General features: G+C 34.5%; 1 long non-coding RNA gene across 1 annotated transcript; it reads left to right on the top strand.

Moving 5' to 3' along the window:
• The first annotated feature begins 15,145 nt into the window (after positions 1 to 15,145).
• Positions 15,146 to 16,936, top strand: LOC110891053. The gene is made up of 3 exons (XR_002564973.2): positions 15,146 to 15,307; positions 15,995 to 16,181; positions 16,431 to 16,936. It is a non-coding gene; the product is annotated as an uncharacterized LOC110891053 (long non-coding RNA).
• The last annotated feature ends 389 nt before the right edge of the window (positions 16,937 to 17,325 follow it).

The following is a 17,325-nucleotide window of genomic DNA, read 5'->3' on the forward strand; positions in this document are numbered from 1 at the left end:
GCGGGGAGGACTAGCACCAAGGCATGTGTTTTCCAAGGAGCATATAAAAAAAATTTGATATATGTAATATCTTTTTGTTAAATAGTATAACCATATAAAACACCAAAATATTGATAGGCTTATTTATAAATCAATCTTATGTTTTATAAGTTAACCTATTAGTTTAGCCCAAAACCCATTTGATTTTCAAAAGATAAATAAATAAAACAATATCCTTTCTTTGAGCGACAATTGGCAAACAACTGGGAAGATTGAAATGACGCAAACAACAGCGACGACAAGGCACCAGCCCACCACGCACCAATATTCTGATCGCAATTCCGAAAATTATTTGGCTGCCAAGGCACGATATATGGACACGAAGGCACCACGACCACCACCGTCAACTGAGTATTGTCTGATAGCAATGTGGAATTCACATTCCACCCACTATCATCTTCTTGCTCTCCACACAACTACGACTCAACGACTCACAACTACGACTCAACGACTCACAACTATCATCGCAAGGCTCTGCGGCACTAATCAGATATGATTATTAGGTGTTATTTGGCGTATGATTATCAATTATTTGGGTGTTATTTGTCATTAATTGTCGATTAGTTAGGTGTTTTTTGGCGTTAATTGTCGATTACTTTGGTGTTATTTCGAATTAATTCTCGATTATTTGGGCGTTAATTTGTTAGAAACTTTGTTAGAAATTGGGGTTTGCAATTTTGTTAATACTCTTGTTACCACTCTTGTTAATTTGGACTTTTTGTTACTTGACACTTGTTAATGTTAATTTTCAAAAATAATGGCTCCCAAACAAGCATACGAATGGCAAAAATGTCAAAAGAGAAAACGAGTTGAAGAAATGGTCAAGTCTCAAACTGGTTCTATACAAAAGTTTTTGGCGCCTATAGTTAATGTTGAAAAGCAAGAGGCATGTAGAAGTAGAACTAGAACATGAGGACTAGCAAGAACATGTTGAATAGCAAGAACATGTGGAACTAGAAGACAATGAAGTGGAAGAATATGTTGAAGAGCAACAAGAACATGTTGATATATTTGATCCAAGAAGGTTGGAATGACTTAATTCCGATGAGATTAAACATTTGGTTGAGAAGGGTCCTAAAAGAGATACTAATACAGAATTTGGTCAATCTGATAACAATAGTAGATGATTTTTGACAATTATTTATACAAGAACATAATCAAATTTGGAGAAGTGCGATAGAGAATGACTAGTATATTCGAAAGAGCTGGACAAGATATTTTGTTTTTGTTGTAAAGTGTTTAAAAAGGGATTCCAAAAGGTAGACTGGAAGGTGAAGGTTATGATGATTGGCACCATGCTACCAGTAGAGTGAGAGCACATGAAGTTTCGTTGGATCATCTCATAAATATCAAAAATTGGTTTGATATCCTAAAAGGTTGAAATTGAACGAAACAATTGATAAAGTTCAATACGAGCTATTCAAGAAAGAAACAAATTATTGGAATCATGTCCCTTTGAGAATCAATTCACTAGTGGATCAAAGGGAAAGTTGTTAAACATAATTTAGCATTTCGTGGATCAAAGGAAAAGTTATATGAAAAAGATAATGGTAGATTGTTTACTTTTAGTTCTACCAAATACTTATTCATACTTAATTCTTATAAATGAGTCCACTTCTTATTTGTTGATTGTATTTAAAAGGTAATAGAAATTTCTTTGATCTTTTTGAAATGTTGAAAGAGTTTGATCCGGTTATCAAAAAGCATGTGCGGGGGATCACTAGTAATAATATTCATGTGTATTATCCTGGACACAAAATCCAAAATGAGATAATGCTTATGCTTGCTAATGAGATTAAAAAAGAAATCATCAAGAACATAAAGAAGCAAAGTACTTCTCAATTATACCAGATTGTACTCTCAATTCAAGTCACCAAGAACAATTAACTATAAATTGTGAGGTATGTAAAGTTCTCATCTAATTCTGTTATTGTTGAGGAGTCATTTTTGGGTTTTTGAATGCTAATGATATCACTGTGAAAGGACTATTTGATACTATTTTTGAGGAGTTACAATATCTTGGTCTTCAAATTGATGACATGCGTGGTCAAAGCTATGACAATGGGGCAAACATGAAAAGGTCACGCCAATGAGTGAAAATGATATTTTTAAAAGAAAATCCTAGTGCATTTTATACTCCTTGTGGTTGCTATTCTCTAACTTTGCATTATGTGATATGGATTATAGTTTTTTAAAGAAAAGAGCTTTTCGGACACATCCAACGTATTTATACCATTTTTGCAAATTCAATTAGTCGTTGGCAAATTTTGAAAGATAATGTGAAAACTTGGAGTCTAGAGTCATTGTCTCAAACTCATTGGGAAAGTCATTTTGAGAGTGTTAAGGCTATCAAATTAAAACTTGCCGAGGTATGGGAAGCTTTACTTCAAGTTGGAGAAACAAATAATGATGTTCTAAATGTAGAGGAAGCAAAATCTTTGGCAAAAAAAAGAACTTAGCGAATTTCATTTTTTGGTATAAGTTGGCATCTGGTTTGAAAATTGGTACCGGTACGAATATACCTGGTACCAGTATGGTACCAGTTCGGTACCGGTACCCGATACCAAATGCTTATCCCTAGGTGCAAGATAAAGGCCATGGGAAAATGCAAGCCGAGATACACGATCATGACGAAGGCACCCGTGTATTGTTAGGTACATTTGAGACAGCCGAGGCTGCAGCCACGACCCATGGTCAAGCTGCACTTGAGTTCAAAGAAGCTAAGGCCATGCTCAACTTCGTAAAGTGTGTTCAAAGCCGCTCCAAGCTTCGTTACATAACCACCATCGTAACTCAAACACCCGCGGCAACCTTGTCTCAGCCTCCAAATCCTACATGACATCAATCCATATCCACCAATTATCTAGACTTACTTCAGTGTGCACAACTTCTTCAAGCAATGAAGCTCAACCAAAAGAAGTGAAAACCATACGCATTTGTTATGCACTTAATGGACAGAAAAATGTGTATATTTTGTTTATTAAAAATAAAGACATTTAACCAGTTATAATTAATAGTATCTTAGTAGGTCTTATTGAATTTCGTTGTTTTGTTTATTATACACAAAATAAAATAAAATATAATATAATATAATATAATATAATATATAGTATAATATTAATTGATATAGTTGGAGATAAACATATAAATTCAAATTTAATTAAAATATCTATAACTAATATAAATGTATCAAATAAAAAAATATAATATAGTATAATATTAATTAATAGTTAGATATCAAACATATAATTTCAAATTCAATTAATAATTATCTATAACTAATACAAGATGTATCAAATAACTTTTTATATTCCGAATATGGTTAAATGCATTTTACATGAGGTTTTTTTTTTATATTTTACAGGCAAAGCCATAAATGGATCTTCACCTTGATGGTGGAGACGGCGGAGGCGGTGATGGCGGAGACGGCGGAGGTGATGTGCTTTGGTAATGTTTAGAAGTTTTTTTACTTACAGAGTTAAAGTGGAGTAGCCATTGAGATGAAAAATGGATATGTGTTATGGCTTCATTGCTAGTTAGGGAAAGTGATGTGTTGTGTTGTTGATGAAATATGTTCTATTTTTGTTAATGATCGGAACTTGTTGTGCTTTGGATTGAAAAACTGCTTTAATCTGCACTCAAATTGAACTGAAATTTGATTTTCAAAATAATGGAGATAAACTTCATTCAATTTGGGTTTTCAGACGGGTTTGGGATGTAATGACAAAAGGGTGTGGGGAGATAGTGGTGAATGTTGCAACGGAGTGGTGTAGTATATTATTAGACCCATTTGCTTTTTATATGGGTTCTTAAAATTTTGTGAGATAGCTGCTACACCGGAGTTGAATGAGGTTGCGGTGGTGGTGGTAGAGAGGGAGGGGGTGGTTTTGTGTAGAGAGAGAAAGCTGTGGAGGTGATGTATAATATTTTTTTTTCTTTTTTAAGATGATTTTTAAACACTAGGATGAAAAAGACAACTATGCCCTCATGTGCAAGGGACATGATCAAATTTAACTGAAAAATTTAACTAGGTTAGGCCTAAAGGACATAGCGTGTAGGATTTTAAAACATAAAGTACAAAACTCGTCAATTTAAAACAGAAAGGACACCGCCTGCAAATGTGTATAAAGATAAAGGACAATCTTTGCAATTCACTCAAAAAGTTACGGGGAATTGGCCTATAATAATCCCACGTAAGCCTTATTGGCCATTAATAATCCCACCTCAGAATATTCCCCCCACCCGTCCCATCTTTCACCTATTTTTCCTACAATGGTCCCCCGTTAAAAAAAAAAAAAAAAAAAAAAACTTAACGGAGTTAAGCTTTTTTTCCAAATTACAGACAGATTTTTTAGGGCTTTTGATCAGAACGATGATGCGAGTCCATTGATGTAAAACTTACTTCGAAATGGTGCTCCGAGTGACTTGATTTTGGTTAATTGGAAATTTAAACATCCGAATTGAAGCGTTGTTTTCATCGTTTGGAGCACCGTTTCGAGGCAAGTTTTACATCAATAGACTCGTATCCTCGTGCTAATCAAAAACCCTAAAAATTTGTTTGTAATTTGGAAAAAAGCTTAACTCCGTTAAGTTTTTTTAACGGGGGACCATTGTAGGAAAAATAGGTGAAAGGTGGGACTGGTGGGGGCAATATTCTAAGTTGATTTTATTAATGGCCAATAAGGTTTAGGTGAGATTATTACAGGCCAATTTCCCAAAAGTTATAACATGTAGTTAATGGATATTTCGTTGTTACATCATTTTTCGAAAAATTATATATTTGCAAATGCGTGTGTGATAGGTTCTCAGTTATGTGATGCAGACTTGAGATCTGCATGTCTCGAGGTATGTTTAGCTCTGGGTTAAATACACAAATTATTCTTTGATCATTCTTAGTTCTAATTCTTGGAAAATTTCTATATTTTCAGCATGCTCGACGTACATATGCGAATTTGGAGGGGACCAATCTCGAAGGAGCCAATTTAACGGTTTGTTAAATATTTAAGGTTTAGTATTCTGGGAAAATTATAATTACTTTTGTTTTTCTGCATTCGTTGTACATTCTTAGGGCACTAAAATGAGTAAGGCCAATTTGAAGGGTGCAAATCTTCAACGTGCTTGTCTTGTAGATGTTGATCTTCAGGATACAGGAAGTAACTTTGATAGCTAGTAGTCTGTCACACACATCCCACAAAAGTTGAGATTGAGATAATAGGTTTCTTAAACGCGAGACCATTAATCAAATGACTAAAATGCTTTTTAATAGTGAAAAATTGGTGCATAACCACTCGTAGATTTTTAATATTATTGATTATCGAAACTTTTGTTTCAATCTTGTAGTGTTTGGAAGGCGCAATTTACGTGGGGCAAATAGGCAATCTAGCTATGAAGGGTCGTTCCGACATTTTTAGAGGCCCAAAGTGAACTAAAAAGTTGAGACCCTTTTGAATAGGTATAAATGAAAATATCTATTTCGATAGTTGTGACTTGGGTTTTGGTATGAGTTGCACTAAGATAATTTTGGCCCTAATTGGTATAAAGAAAACATTGAGACCTTGACCAACTTACGGTTCACGAGGTGAATGAAGGTAGACGTTGATGATGGCAACCCTAATTTAGGCCGAACTTGCATTTTACTTACAATCTTAGAGTTGGGTCTTTTTTTTCTAAAGCTTGTTCTTTATTTGGTGTATATTATGTTTGTATATAGGGTGAAATTAAAAGCTAAAACAAATATTGAAATGACTATGTGAATAATGAATCTCTAAGTCTCTAACGGCCTATGGTTTTATTAATATATAAACTAGTAATTTTAAAATCCATATATAAAATTAATATTTTTTTTCATTTACTAATTATTACACAAATATTCTAACCGAATTCCAAATTGAAACTATATAAAGATTTATTGTTATTATTATTATTTATAATTGTAATAAAGAAAATAATTTATAGTTTTGTAGATCAAAAAGTCCAAACCAAGCGTATATTGTTTAGGTAAAGTAACTTATTCAAAAGAAATCAAGGTGTATTAGATGCAAGTCTGTAAATATGCTTCAATGAAAAAGAGAGAAAACAACAAAAAGTAAAATACTGAATGGGAATCGAACGACTAAACTATTGCTTAGAGGAAAAGGAATTTACCAAGTTGAGGTGGTATTCTTTTAAGATTAGATGGCATATATTTTATATAAAATGTGCCATCGAAATTGCTAATTATTAAATAGAATTTTAAAAAAAATTGAAGGCCCTTATTTTTTAGAGGCCCTAGGCCCGTGCCTAGCCTAAAACGCCTATCGAACCGGCCCTACTCCATACTTACATGGGTACACTACAAGAAAACGAGGCTAAAGATGGTGATCGTCGCTGCTAATACCTTTAGCAGCGACATGTCCCAGTAAAATTATCTTCAAATTTTGCAATGGGTCACCCACATAATACATCCCAGTTTTGCTCTTATTCCACAAATAATGAAAAGACTTGAAAGATAATCTTCTCTGTGTGTTATACTGTTATGAGCATATTCAAGTCGGTTATTACCATGAGTAACCAACGAGCTTTAAAAATATAAGGTTCCTTTATATAATGATTTTTATGAAAGAAAAAATTAAGAGTAAACTGCAATTTTATCCACTGTAGTTAAAGCTAATTAGCACTGTAATCCCTTCCCAGGAAATAGTTGCAATATACCTCCCAACATATGATGTTATGTCGCAATATTACCCCCTGCCGTCAAATAAGTTAACGATCTGTTAAATGGAATGTGAAATGACTATGTTACCCTTTCATATTACCCTCTATGGTTTGTTCTTCTCTGTAATATTACCCCCTGGTATAAAATGACTAAATTGTCCTTTCTTATTACCCCCTATGGTTTGTTGTACTCTGCAATATTACACCCCGATGTTAAATAGTTCTTGCAAACCTTACCCCCTGCAGAAAAAAACCTTTCCCGCCTAAACCACCATCCGCCGCCATCACCCACCTCCACCACCATCAGCCGCCACCACCCACCTCCACCTCCATCGCCGCTACCCACCTCCACCTCCATCGCCGCTACCCACCTCCACCTCATCTCCTCCACCACCCACCTCAACCACCAATTCACATAGAGTTAACTTGGAGCCTTGATCATTCAAGAGTACACTTTTTCATGATTAACTATATAGCTAATCAAATTATGGTTTCTTTTTCTCCCCTTTTTTTCAAAGCTCTAATTAATCCTTTTCAATTACATGTGCATATTTTCCTTCATACCCGTTACGTTTTTTATGTATGAGTTGGGTCACATATAATTAAGGCTCCAAGTTAACTCAGTGTGAATTGGTGGTTGAGGTGGGTGGTGGAGGAGATGAGGTGGAGGTGGGTAGCGGCGATAGAGGTGGAGGTGGGTAGTGGCGGCTGATGGTGGTGGAGGTGGGTGATGGCGGCTGATGGTGGTTTAGGCGGGAAAGGTTTTTTTTCTGCATGGGGTAAGGTTTGCAAGAACTATTTAACACCGGGGGTAATATTGCAGAGTACAACAAACCATAGGGGGTAATAAGAAAGAACAATTTAGTCATTTTACACCAGGGGGTAATATTACAGAGTAGAACAAACTATATGTGGTAATATGAAAGGGTAACATAGTTATTTTACATTCCATTTAACAGATATGTTAACTTATTTGACGGCAGGGGGTAATATTGCAACATAACATCATATGCTTGGGGGGGGGGGTGGGGGGTAAATTGCAATTATTTCCTGAAAGAGGCTAACAATGCCAATTAGCTCTAACCCCAAAGGGTAAAATTGCACTTTACTCAAAAACTAAAGTTTCGACAAATCACCAGCTGACATTTGTTTTCTTATTCACTAATATAGAATAGTAGCCTTATATTTGAAACTTTTTTCAACTAGAAGTTCACTTGAGACATGGAGATAGGTTGAGCCTAAAGGTTTAATTTTAGCCAGTTAGGCTTCAGTTGTTGACTTGTTAGATTAACCTTTTGAAATAAATGCATATTAAATACGAATTAAAATATTATTTATACTAGAGGGTAGGCCCGTGCGATGCACGGCATGACCAACAGTTACTGTCCTTCATTTTGTTGTGCGTTCGGGGAAAATGTTTATGTATGGATAAAAGATAATTAGCCAAAAGACAATGTAAGAGAAGCCAAACAAAACGTGATAAGATCTTGTACCATAAGCCGGTCACACAAAATTTAAGGCGTGCATAGCACAGGAAACTTTGTTTGCGGAATCTGTTTAAGAACAAACATGTATGCCAAGTCTAAAAACATACATTACAGGGATAATCGTTAGATCAGCCTTACTTTAACACATATTATTACCTTGCTGGTGAACACATTTACTCTATGTTTAGGGCACAATTTGATTAGGTTGCTGATACTGAATTGAATATCACACCAAATTACAATAGCAGTTTATATTGCTACTATTCACCCAAATCAAGCACCTTAAATAAGTTAGTGTTTCTCTATATTCAAAAAACGAACTATAACTGACGATTATTAAATTGCAACAGTCAATTCAATCCAAATACTGCAATAGAAACATATCCAATCGAATCACAATTATATCAACACGTTTTAAATTTCAAATGGTTAAACCTCATAGGGGTCTAAGATGAAAACTGGCTCATTCATATCCCAAAGTTTTTAAATACTAAAATTAAAAAAAAAAAACAAATAAGAATTACTAAATGATATTGAATAAAATTTAAACAAAGACCAAATACAAAGATAATGGTAAAGTAAGGCTGATCGAATCGGACTATATGTGCCACTATACAAAATTTAATTTATATTAAACTTTAAATAAATTATCTTTGACGCTTCTTATAAAAAATGAATTGGATTATCTAATTAAAAGATTTGAACCCATCAATGTGGTAGTACAGGGATTCGGTGCCTAGATGGCGAATCGTAGCAGGTGTGCTTGTGATTTACAGGCTGTAATATCATTTCTTATTGAATATTCTGATGTCATTTCTTTTGGCAATGAGGCCAATGGTACCACCTTCATACCAATATCCTTCAAACTTTGAGATCAAACTATACTAACACCTTTATAACGAAAAATAAGTACAATCCATTCCTTGATCATTTACAAGAGTTCAACACCCTTTGTTTCTTCTCTCTCGTACACGATGAACTCGCGGTTAATTACAAAAAAACGGCTTCCTGTGCTCCCCAAATCTTAATCTTATGATGTTGAGGTTTTCATCAAGATGTTTGATGTGCCTTGCTTCTACCAAATCTGAGTCCCATTTCTGTCCAAACAATAGAAGAAGAATAAAGTAAAGGGTAAGATGACATTCATAACTCAAAAAATGTTGCTAAAACCTTCATGCGCAAATCAAATTTGATACTACTTTGCGACCAGTGGACATTTTGTGAGTGCTTTTAGTGACAATAATTTGGGTTTCATCTTCGCTAGTTTTTAAATAAAACAATTATCGTTTTTGGTCGCAAGCATTAGCTAATTTTGCAATCGTTTTAATTCTTAGTTGCAAATTTGTCGCTAATGTGCATTTAGCAAATATTGGTTGCAATAGTCTGTTTTTTAAGAGAGAAAACGACTTTATTACACAAAAAGAACCACGTGGACCATCTGTTGATAAACTTTTCAGGCGAAACCGATTTAAACAACCATTGGTTGCGAAAGCATGAAAGTACCCGGAACCAGATCACGTTTCGATATCTCAACACCATCTTCAGAGCTAACACTTTCCATCCTTAAATTCCAGTCACATTAGCACTCCACATCATCGCTAACAGACCTTGGCATTTTAAAAACCATAATATTGTAAAAACCATTTAAAGTAATGTAAGATATATCATGTTATTATCATGAATCAATAAATCAGTAGAGATTGAGTAGTTATCAAAACATGTACCATGATCTCGTGGTGTTATATGGGCAGGACTATTGGTGTTCATCATTGGTTGATGTTGAGTGAATAAATGAATGTAAGACATGAGACAGATGCATGATGCTCAACATTATAAAATGAGAGAGGGGTGAAGGGACAACGAAAGTACACAGTTGGATTATTAGTTTAGGAGAAGAGATGGGAAATAATGAGAACCCATATTGTGAGGTTTGCATGACTTAGGGAAGGGTTTAAATATAAGTAAGCATCAAGATCGCAACTCTTCAGCTAATTTGTTGAAATTAAATTAGATCGTTAGGACACAATGTAGACAACTCTTCGAATTCTTTTTTATTATCATTTGTCTACATTTAGTTAACTCTTCGAATTCATTTTTATTATCATTTTGTCTACATTTATTTTATCAATTTAATTGTATTTAAAAATACTTCAATTGTTAATTTATATTTAAAAAATCATTTAACCCATGTTAAAAGACCATTGTGCCCATTTATTAACCCCATTAAGTTGTTGTATCATAAGCATAAAATATTGTAATTACTTAAATTTTGCCAGTATCCTTCAGAAATGCTTTATAATATAGTATAGATAGATAAAACTGGATGTAAATATGTAATTAACTTGTTGGCGTTATTATTTAGGATCAACCCGATCTAATTAGCTAGCTTGGAAGTATTTGGGAATTTGGAATTGCTTTTTCAATGTATTTTCATTATAAATGTTTAAACTAATGTTATTTTCTTTGTATTGTTAATTTAAGATGAGTCATTACATTCACTTAATTATAGTCCCCAGAGATCCATTTCAATTAATTATAATCGGTTAGAATTAAGATATTAATAATTTAATATTCATGTTGGAAGACGAATTTACCCCTAAAACATAATTAATATACGCATCGTGTGTTGTATACTAAGTCTTTCTACTTGTACCTTTTAATTTTTAAGAAGTCCTTGTAGAAAAATGACAAATTTAACCCCCAAACATAATTAATATATGCATTGTGTGTTGTATACTAAGCATTTTTACTTATACTTCTTAATTTTTAAGAAGCCCCTAAAAAATGCTTTATAATATACTTATGATTTTGTAATATATTATTTTAATCAATATTATTTTAAGTACTGCATTTAAAACATCATAAATGTTGATTTTAAAACAGAACATGTAACTAAATTTTAGATTATACAAGTGACCTTTTTACATATCTAGTTACTGGTTAAGTTTAAGTTTACATATTTTTTACAACCGACCCATTATACATTTAAATTTTAGTTAACTACACTAACAATTTACGTTAAAATATTGATTATCTAAAATATCTTATATAAAAAAACATATTGTTATACAATATACGTTTGTTTTTTTCAAGTCGTAATCAATTTTTCTTTAGCCTAAATCTTAGTTCGATCATCAACATTTTAATTGTTTTGAAGCAGGAGCTAAATTTCCATTTTTCTTGTGTAATGCTATTTCAGAAATCTAATTGTCATGTTTTAAACATTCAAAATAATATTGAAAAAACTGTTTTACAGCAAAAGTAAATTTTTAAACCATGGTCGCATGATTGTTTTCTTTAAAAAAAATAATGCTTAAGAGCTATGACGTATTATATATAACCAAAACTTTCAATTTTCACATAACAGAGGCAGAAGCTTATAAAAAAATAGGCAGGGCTTATAAAAAAATGAATTCATATCATTAGGTTAATATCTTATTTGTAAACAATTATATTACACATTAAATCATAAAATATGTAAGTAATGGTATTAGAAAGGGTAAAATGTAATAATCATTTAATAAGTTCATTAAGGGTAAAATAGTAATTCAATAGGAGTGATTTTAATAAAATATATGGGTAAATATGTAATATGTGTGGTTTAAAAGGGGGAAATATGTAATTGATTTTATGGGTTGGGTATATATGTAATAAATGATCTTAGAAGGGGGATATATGTAAATGACCTCATTTAAAACAACCATAAATTTTGGTTTTAAAATAGAACATATAACTAAACTTTAGAATATATATAGATTATTCCTAGGGCTGTAAACGAACCGAACGTTCAGCGAACCGTTCGTGAACCGTTCGGTGGGAAGTTCGTTTACGTTCGTTCGTTTAGTTAATGAACGAACATGAACAAGAAATTCCGTTCGATTAGTTAAATGAACGAACACGAACAACTGTCTTGTTCGTTCAATTGCGTTCATGAACGTTCGATAACGTGTTCGTGAACATTCGTTCATGCTCGTTGTTTATGCTGTTCATTAAATATTTTTTAGCATTTATATATTTTATCTAAACCTTTTATATTCCTTAATTCTTATTTATCTCATTACCCAAACAAATAAAATAGGAAACCCTACCTCCACATTTCTTTCTTATTATTCACATCGAAAAATACAATTGAACTTCGTCGATTTTATCTGTGTTCGTGAACAGTTCATGAACACGTTCATTTCCTTAACGAACGAACACGAACAAAAAATCTCGTTCGGTAAGTGTTCATGAACCGTTCGTGAACAGATAATATTCTTAACGAACGAACACGAACAAGGCCTTGTTCGTGTTCGTTCAGTTCGTTTACAGCCCTAATTATTCCCTTAACACATGCTACTTCCCAACTGTCCACATCTATAATATATGGAGTAAATTTTGACAAGTTGTAAAGAGTTGAGAACCGGTCCATGCCGGTAGTAGTAGTTAGACCTAGCGCATCTTAAACTCACCATGCTGGTCTACGCCGGTGTTGAGAGTGGGTCCGGTTAGGACCGAGCTACCATCATTAAGATTGACACGGTTAGCTAAAAGATTGGATTTGGGACTCGGTTATAAACTATTATAAACATGAAATGGCCCAAGTCCAAAGGTTTATTAATGTCATATCTATCTAAAAATAATACATACTATTAACTATATATGAAAGATAAATGTCGGTGACATTTACCAAATCAATCCTTCTTTTAGATTTTACTATAACCCTTTATTTATTTATTTACTACATATTTGGTCCCCTATTTATATGTTACTTTATACTTTGAAGTTTATAAACAATCCCTCTTTTTGCATTTATTGCATTTATGTTTCAAACAACTATTTGCTTATGATAATATATATATATATATATATATACACTTTTAATATTACTAAAAGATGAGACATTCTAACCTAGGACACTTTAACTATGAAACAATTTTTAAGTTTAGTTTTCATGCCAAAAATAATCATTTTCATATAATTACCGTTACTGTAACACGTTTTTTCAATGTCTTTGAAAGCGTGTAGACCGTCACATATAAGGCAAACGATAACCCATCCGTTTGATATTTACAAGGATCACGAACATCGGCATTATAAACTCAAATTAGTTTACATTCAACTTAGAATTCTTCTACGTATCCGCGCCGCAACGCGCGCGAAAAATTTTACTAGTTAACATTATTTTATACCCAAAATGATATGATATCTAGACTTGAGTAATAGTCAGCTTAATTCTTAAGGGAACATGGGATGAGCTCTGGGATCCCAAAAGGGATCACCGCTCCCTCTCCTTTGGGGCGAAATTTGGTGAATTAGGTAGTGTTTGGTATGAAGAAATATGAGGTGGAATGAAATGGATAATTACGAGAGAATGGAAAAAAGAGTGTTTGGTTGGTCAATGGAATTGAATCACGCATTCCAAAAAACATTCCATTTCCTCAAAATCATTTCATCCACTCCCCTGTTTTTTTTTTTCATTCAATCCTCTCTTGCACCATTCATCAACACCACAACCCATCACCTTCGCCACAACCTACCACCACCCCCACCCACCATCGACGCCATCGTCGCCACCCGCCACCACCTCACCCCGACAGCCACCGTCGCCACCCACCCGCCACCATTATCACCCACAGCCGCGACCAACCGCTAACGCCACTCGCTGCCGCCCACCACCATCGTCGCCGCCACCACCAACCGTCACCGCTGCCGCTACCAACCGCCACCACCCACCACCAACGACCGCCTTACCGCCACCACCACCGCCCATCACCGTCTCCACCCACCACCGCCACCTATAAGTCTATAACCACCCACAATCACTACCACCGACCACCACCACCAGTCATCGCTGATTTTATTACTTCGTTTTTCTTGCCTACGGAACAATACACAATAATAATTTATTCCATTCACACATGGTAACCAAACAAGATATGGAATGGTAATGATCCATTGCATTTCCTCGTCCATTCCATTACCTCGTCCATTCTATTCCTTCGTCCATTCCATTACCCCATACTAAACAGACCCTTAGGGTGCACGGTATGCTATAAGAATTGGAAAGCATTTTGCCGGCCTTAATTTGGACGGTTCAATGGCGGAGCTAGCCCTTTAATTTATGGGTATCCTGAATTTTTTTTACCGATCAACGTAGTAGCAACAGTGGCGTTGTAGTCTGGGATGATCGCAATTCTATGACGTTCTGTTTCTTACGTTCTGCACATACACAAAACAAAAGGATATTTTATTGTTTTGGGGCTTGGACTATTTTTGTCAATTAATATAAGTTTGGTGTTGTAAAGATTTGAGCTTATAAAAGTTTGGAATTTTAATAAACTAAAGTATCAATTTTTTTAGGTTTATCCCCGTATTTGTTCAAAGATATACTTTATATAAAACCGAAAATAAATAATAAAAATTACACTACGAACACGAGGTTGAGTCGTAGTCCGTGATACCCCTCCTTATATATACCTCTGCCAGACCGCCACTGGGTTGGTGTTCTCGCGCGACTTCAAATTCATTTGGTTTTATCTTTGTAACCTTCACGAATCTCTCCAACTCTTGTTGTGGTTCCTGATTTTGACGGATTTCATCAACCCTGAATTGGAGGGGGCGGTGGTTCTGCACGGCCCCGAGCAGGGCTCGCTCTAAGAATTCATGTACCCTATTCGAGCTCGAAAAAACGTGCCTTTAGGCCTTAACGAAAATGAGTATTGAGCTCCTTAAAGGTCTAAACCTAATGCCAATGGGCTAATAACTAATGTAAACCATAAAATAATTTTGTAAGTGAGCCAATGTTGGTGTTTGTACGGATATACCCTATTAATTTATTTATTTTTACATATATATATTGAAGTTTTTTAAAAAAATAACGTGTCGTTCGAAATATCAGCACTATGATTCACTCTCCACCTTTAGGGCCGGAGTCAAATACTTTGTTGCGGCCTCAAAAGAAAACCCTAACTCTCACAACTATCCACCCGACCCAACACTCCTACAGCCTTAACACCGTCGCCATCCACCGTCCAGCGCCTTCGCTTTGGTTTTGATAGCGGACGCTGCAGATCTCACATTGATCTCATATGATATCTATTGAACAGGTAATGAATTAATGTTACTGATTATCACTCAGATTGTACATATATCTTGTTAATTTTATGCTCCAACACGATTAGTGATGTTACATATGTTAGATTTCATGTTTAGTTTGTTACGTTTACCGGTTTTGGGATCGTAGGGCTGATTATTTTTTCTAAGTTCAATTCATAACATGAATTAGTAGTGTTATTATATGTTATTTGGGTTTCAGTTTCAAACATTAATTTATATCAGCAAGCCAAAGTGGGAAATTTGAGTGCAATTATATGTTGTATAAGTTTTGGGATGAGTGTATTTATTTGTGAATTTCTTCACTTTTTTTACCTATTGCTATAGTTGCCATTTGTTTGTTGTGGTGTTCATCGATTTGACTTTTATTATATTTGGTTTACTCATAATGAACCACATTTAAAATTTTCGAAATCGATAACCAAACATCCAATTCGGCTTCAACCGAAGCTGAATTTGTAATTTGGTTTGGTTTGGTTTTTAGTTTACCGGATAATGGACACCCATAACCATTTTTAGTGGGTGTACTATTGTGCATTTTTCATTATGTCAATTGTTTGCTTCTTCCATAATGTGAGGTTTATCGTTCATATATAATTGATCATATCTATGTATACAACATAAATTGAGTATCTTTTTTCTAATACATTACACATCTTATACAATTTGATCAACCATAGGTCTAAATCGAACCGTCGCATTGTATTCAACCAAATCTGCATTGATTCATTACCAGATCTGCTTAAATTCACAACCTTGCATGGCGTTTGATTTCTTTATACAAGTTGGTGGAACTTTCATGATGTGTTCTTGATGCTTTAGTATTTCAAACTAACTTTCGCCTCCCCCTCCAGCCTCCCTCCCCAGGTATGTTTCTGCTTACAATTTCAATGTATTTATAATTTTTAGTAGGTGATGGTTACAGCCATCATCTCAGGTCAATATCCGTTCAAATCTTTAAACCTGATTTACGTTACGTGTTAGACTTAATTTTGTATTGTTAGGTCATTACATGTCTAGCAAAAGTCCATACACTACATAAGGAACTCACTCACAAATGTATAATGAAACCAATGTGAGTATGAAGTCTTTTAACATTTGTATTTCTTGTTGCAGGAAGTTGAGGCTATGACCCTTTAGACTTATAGAGAACGCAAAAACACAAAGATTTGGTTGATCAAGGCGATAAATGGTTAAAAGATATGGTTATCCATCATATGACCTTTCTTTTTTTGATGTCGTGCGCTTCGATTGTCATCTTCTCATCTATCAACACATCTCGTTTTCTAATGTGATTTCATACAAACTCATCTATCAATACAACCCTAGCGGCAGATATGTGGTTAATGAACTTTAGAACTTCAAAGACGGTCGGAAAACTACATTAAAGGAAGTTATTAGCTACATCTTGAAGAATATGAAGAAGCGCAAAAGGCTAAAGTTTGTATGCTGCCATTTTATCATCATTTAAATCGACTTGCATAGTAATTTTTTCTAGGAGTTCATTTTATTTGTATGCACTCTGAATATCTAGACTTGTACATATGTGTGCCCTCACTCACAATCTCACATGGAGATGGCAATTTTATTCCATGTAGTTTGTAAAGGGGTTATATGGAGTCGAGGGTCTCTCTGGAAGCAATCTATCTATCTCATGGATAGAGGTAAGGTTTGCCTACATCACACCCTCGCAAACCCTACAAATAACTTGCTATTTATGGGATTTAAGGGGTACGGTTGTTGTTGATTTCCTGCAAACTCTACCCGAAAAGCTGATGTTAACATTCGCTTTTAGTGTTCGTATGTCACGCCAAGAAGGGTGTCGTAGAGATGTCGATTGTTATCTTTGTGCTTGCTGGGTTGGTTGTCTACCTATTGGAAACCCGCGCGATATATTAAATATACTAATAGGAAACCTGCGCGATACTGTGGTTGTGAAAATTTGCAACGCAATACTCTTTTTGTGTTAGTTTATCAATCCTCCCGTGAATATATGGATATACTTTATAGT

This window comes from Helianthus annuus, chromosome 11 (genome assembly GCF_002127325.2).
Source record: "Helianthus annuus cultivar XRQ/B chromosome 11, HanXRQr2.0-SUNRISE, whole genome shotgun sequence".
Lineage (NCBI taxonomy): Eukaryota > Viridiplantae > Streptophyta > Magnoliopsida > Asterales > Asteraceae > Helianthus > Helianthus annuus.